We start from the raw sequence: 6,087 nt of genomic DNA, 5'->3' as shown, positions 1-6,087 counted from the left end.
TATCATTCATCACATCCTTTTGGCCATATCACATCACACGGCACATGCTGCAAAAACAAGTTAGACGTCATCTAATTGTTGTTGCAAGTTTTTACGTGGCTGCTATAGGTTTCTAGCAAGAACATTTCTTACCTACGCCAAAACCACAACGTGATATGCCAATTCCTATTTACCCTTCATAAGGACCCTTTTCATCGAATCCGATCCGACTAAAGTGGGAGAGACAGGCACCCGCTAGCCACCTTATGCAACTAGTGCATGTTAGTCGGTGGAACCAGTCTCACGTAAGAGTATGTGTAAGGTCGGTCCAGGCCGCTTCATCCCACGATGCCGCCAAATCAAGATAAGACTAGTAACGGTAAGTAAATTGACAAAATCGACGCCCACAACTACTTTGTGTTCTACTCGTGCATAGAAACTACGCATAGACCTAGCTCATGATGCCACTGTTGGGGATCGTAGCAGAAATTTAAAATTTTCTACGCATCACCAAGATCAATCTATGGAGTAATCTAGCAACGAGGGGAAGGGGAGTGCATCTACATACCCTTGTAGATCGCTAAGCGGAAGCGTTGCAAGAACGCGGATGAAGGAGTCGTACTCGCAGCGATTCAGATCGCGGTTGATTCCGATCTAAGCGCCGAACGGACGGCGCCTCTGCGTTCAACACACGTACAGCCCGGGGACGTCTCCTCCTTCTTGATCTAGCAAGGGGAGAGGAGAAGTTGAGGGAGAACTCCAGCAGCACGACAGCGTGGTGGTGGAGCTTGTGGTATTCCTGCAGGGCTTCGCCAAGCTCTACGGAAGAGGAGGAAGAGTTGGAGGAGGGAGGGCTGCGCCAGGGAAGAGGTTCGGCTGCCCTCCCACCCCTCCACTATATATAGGGGCAAGGGGAGAAGGGGAGGTGCCCTAGGGTTTCCCCTAGGGGGCGGCGGCCAGGCAGATTGGATCTCCCTAGGGAAAATCCTAGGGAGACTTGTCCCCCAAGCCAAGCAGGTGGAGGCTTGCCTCCCAAGCCAAGTGGAGGCGCCCCACCTCCCCATGTAATGTGGGAAAGGGTGCGGGGGGCGCACCACCCCTTAGTGGGCTGGTTTTCCCCTTCCCCTTTGGCCCATGAGGCCCTCCAACACTTGCCGGGGCTCCCGAAACACCTTTCGGTCATGTTGGCCATAGCCTGGTACCCCCGGAACACTTCCGGACTCCAATACCCTTCGTCCAATATATCAATATTCACCGCCGGACCATTTCAGAACTCCTCGTGACGTCTGGGATCTCATCCGGGACTCCGAACTACCTTCGGTAACCACATACTATTTCCCATAACAACTCTAGCGTCACCGAACCTTAAGTGTGTAGACCCTACGGGTTTGGGAACCATGCAGACATGACCGAGACACCTCTCCGGCCAATAACCAATAGCGGGATCTGGATACCCATATTGTCTCCCACATGTTCCACGATGATCTCATCGCATGAACCACGATGTCAAGGATTTAGTCAATCCTGTATTCAATTCCCTTTGTCTATCGGTACGATACTTGCCCGAGATTCGATCGTCGGTATCCCTATACCTTGTTCAATCTCGTTACCGGCAAGTCTATTTACTCGTTCCGTAACACATCATCCCGTGATCAACTCCTTGGTCACATTGTGCACATTATGATGATGTCCTACCGAGGGGGCCCAAAGATACCTCTCCGTTTACACAGAGTGACAAATCTCAGTCTTGATTCGTGCCAACCCAATAGACACTTTCGGAGATACCCGTAGTGCACCTTTATAGCCACCCAGTTACGTTGTGGCGTTTGGTACACCCAAAGCATTCCTACGGTATCCGGGAGTTGCACAATCTCATGGTCTAAGGAAATGATACTTGACATTAGAAAAGCTTTAGCAAACGAACAACACGATCTTGTGCTAGGCTTAGGATTGGGTCTTATCCATCACATCATTCTCCTAATGATGTGATCCCATTATCAACGACATCCAATGTCCATGGTCAGGAAACCGTAACCATCTATTGATCAACGAGCTAGTCAACTAGAGGCTTACTAGGGACATGGTGTTGTCTATGTATCCACACATGTATCTGAGTTTCCTATCAATACAATTATAGCGTGGATAATAAACGATTATCATGAACAATGAAATATAATATAATAATAACTAATTTATTATTGCCTCTAGGCATATTTCCAACAACAATATTATCGAGGATTATGGTGGAAGGGGGCACCGCACACGGCTAAGAATATGATCACGTGGATCAACTTGTGTGTCTAGGGGTGCCCCCTGCCCCCGTATATAAAGGAGCAAGGGAAGGAGGCCGGCCGGCCCCTATTAGCGCGCCAGGAGGAGTCCTCCTCCTAGTAGGAGTAGGACTCCTACTAGGAGGGGGAAGGAAGTGGGGAGGGAGAAGGAAAGGGGGGCGCCACCCCCCCTCTCCTAGTCCAATTCGGACCAGGGGGGAGGAGGCGCGCGGCCCACCCTGGCTGCTCCTCTCTCTCTCCACTAAGGCCCATATGGCCCATTACTTCTCCCGGTAGGGTTCCGGTAACCCTCCGGCTCTCCGGTTTTCTTCGAAATCACCCAGAACACTTCCGGTGTCCGAATATAGCCGTCCAATATATCAATCTTTATGTCTCGACCATTTCGAGACTCCTCGTTATGTCCGTGATCACATCCGGGACTCTGAACTAACTTCGGTACATCAAAACTCATAAACTCATAATATAACTGTCATCGAAACCTTAAGCGTGCGGACCCTACGGGTTCGAGAACAATGTAGACATGACCGAGACACGTCTCCGGTCAATAACCAATAGCGTAACCTGGATGCTCATATTGGCTCCTACATATTCTACGAAGATCTTTATCGGTCAGACCGCATAACAACATATGTTGTTCCCTTTGTCATCGGTATTTTACTTGCCCGAGATTCGATCGTCGGTATCTCAATACCTAGTTCAATCTCGTTACTGGCAAGTCTCTTTACTCGTTTCGTAATACATCATCTCGCAACTAACTCATTAGTTGCAATGCTTGCAAGGCTTATGTGATGTGCATTACCGAGAGGGCCCAGAGATACCTCTCCGACAATCGGAGTGACAAATCCTAATCTCGAAATACGCCAACCCAACATGTACCTTTGGAGACACCTGTAGAGCTCCTTTATAATCACCCAGTTACGTTGTGACGTTTGGTAGCACACAAAGTGTTCCTCCGGCAAACGGGAGTTGCATAATCTCATAGTCATAGGAACATGTATAAGTCATGAAGAAAGCAATAGCAACATACTATATGATCGGGTGCTAAGCTAATGGAATGGGTCATGTCAATCACATCATTCTCCTAATAATGTGATCCTGTTAATCAAATGACAACACATGTCTATGGTTAGGAAACTTAACCATCTTTGATTAATGAGCTAGTCAAGTAGAGGCATACTAGTGACGTTTGGTTTGTCTATGTATTCACACAAGTATTATGTTTCCGGATAATACAATTCTAGCATTAATAATAAACATTTATCATGATATAAGGAAATAAAATAATAACATTATTATTACCTCTAGGGCATATTTCCTTCAATCCAATAGGGTGCAGTTATGATGTTCGGACACACCATCACACTATGGTGTTCCAGGTGGTATTAGTTGTGAAACAATTTCCACAATGTCTTAATTGTGTGCCAAACTCGTAACTCAGATATTCATCTCTATGACCATATCATAGACATTTTATCCTCTTGTCACAACGATCTTCACTCTGAAATTACTTAAACCTTTCAATAATTCAGACTTGTGTTTCATCAAGTAAATATACTCAGCATCTACTCAAATCATCTATGAAGTAAGAACATAATGATATCCACTGCGTGCCTCAACACTCATTGGACTACACACATCAAAATGTATTACTTCCAACAAGTTGCTTTCTTGTTCCATCTTATTGAAAACAAGGTCTTTCAGTCATCTTACCCATGTGGTATGATTTGCATGTCTCAAGTGATTCAAAATCAAGTGAGTCCAAACGATCCATCTGTATGTAGTTTCTTCATGCATATCTACCAATAGACATGGTTCGCATGTCTCAATCTTTTCAAAACGAGTGAGTCCAAAGATCCATAAACATGGAGCTTCTTCATGCGTTTTATACCAACATGACTCAAATGGCAGTGCCACAAGTATGTGGTACTATCATTACTATCCTATATCTTTTGGCATGAACATGTGTATCACTACGATCGAGATTCAATAAACCATGCATTTTAGGTGCAAGACCATTGAAGGTATTATTCAAATAAACAGAGTAACTGTTATTCTCCTTAAATGAATAACCGTATGGCGATAAACATAATCCAATCATGTCTATGCTCAACGCAAACACCAAATAACAATTATTTCGGTTTAACACCAATCCCGATGGTAGAGGGAGCGTGCGATGTTTGATCACATCAACCTTGGAAACACTTCCAACACATATCGTCATCTCACCTTTAGCTAGTCTCCGCAGCCTTTTAGTTCGAGTTACTAACACTTAGCAACCGAACCGGTATTTATTACCCTGGTGCTACTAGGAGTACTAGTAAAGTACACAATAATATAACGTATATTCAAAATACTTCTGTCGACCTTGCCAGCCTTCTCATCTACCAAGTATCTAGGGTAGTTCTGCTTCAGTGACCGTTCCCCTCATTACACAAGCACTTAGTCTCGGGTTTGGGTTCAACCTTGGGTTTCTTCACTAGAGCAGCAACTGATTTGCCGTTTCATGAAGTATCCCTTCTTTCCCTTGCCCTTCTTGAAACTAGTGGTTTAACCATCAACAATAGATGCTCCTACTTGATTTCTACTTTCGCGGTGTCAAACATCGCGAGTTGTTCAAGGATCATCATGTCTATCCCTGATATGTTATAGTTCATCATGAAGCTCCAATAGCTTGGTGGCAGTGACTATGGAGAACCATCACTATCTCATCTGAAAGATCAACTCCCTTAGTTTGCGGGCTTAAGAAACTTGTCAGAGGTCTCATACCTCTTGACGTGGGCACTAGTCTGAAATCCCAATTTTAGTCTTTGGAACATCTCATATGTTCTGCGACGTTTCAAAAACGTCTTTGGTGCCACAATTCTAAACCGTTAGCATTACGCACTGAACTATCACGTAGTCATCAAAATGTGTATGTTAGATGTTTCCCAACATCTACAGACGACACTCGAGGTTCAGCACACTGAGCGGTGCATTAAGGACATAATCCTTTTGTGCAACAATGAGGACAATCCTCAGTTTGCGGACCCAGTCCACATAATTGCTACCGTCAACTCTCAACTAAATTTTCTCTAGGAACATATCTAAAACAGTAGAACCAAAGCGTGAGCTACGACATAATTTGCAAAGACCTTTTGACTATGTTCATGATAATTAAGTTCATCTAATCAAATTATTTAGTGAACTCCCACTTAGATAGACATCCCTCTAGTCATCTAAGTGATACATGATCCGAGTCAACTAGGCCGTGTCCGATCATCACGTGAGACGGACTAGTCATCATCGGTGAACATCTTCATGTTGATCGTATCTTCTATATGGCTCATGTTCGACCTTTCGGTCTTCCATGTTCCAAGGCCATGTCTGTACATGCTAGGCTCGTCAAGTCAGGCTAAGTGTATTGCGTGTGTAAATCTGGCTTACACCCGTTGTATGCGAACGTTAGAACCTATCACACCCGATCATTACGTGGTGCTTCGGAACAACGGACCTTAGCAACAGTGCACAGTTAGGGGGAACACTTTCTTGAAATTATTGTGAGGGATCATCTTATTTATGCTACCGTCGTTCTAAGCAAATAAGATGTAAAACATGATAAACATCACATGCAATCAAATAGTGACATGATATGGCCAATATCATTTTGCTCCTTTTGATCTCCATCTTTGGGGCGCCATGATCATCATTGTCACCGGCATGACACCATGACCTCCATCATCATGATCTCCATCATCATGTCTTCATGAAGTTGTCTCGCCAACTATTACTACTACCACTATGGCTAACGGTTAGCGATAAAGTAAAGTAATTACGTGAC

Source organism: Triticum urartu, chromosome 1 (genome assembly GCF_003073215.2).
Source record: "Triticum urartu cultivar G1812 chromosome 1, Tu2.1, whole genome shotgun sequence".
Lineage (NCBI taxonomy): Eukaryota > Viridiplantae > Streptophyta > Magnoliopsida > Poales > Poaceae > Triticum > Triticum urartu.
This window is presented reverse-complemented; position numbering follows the sequence as displayed.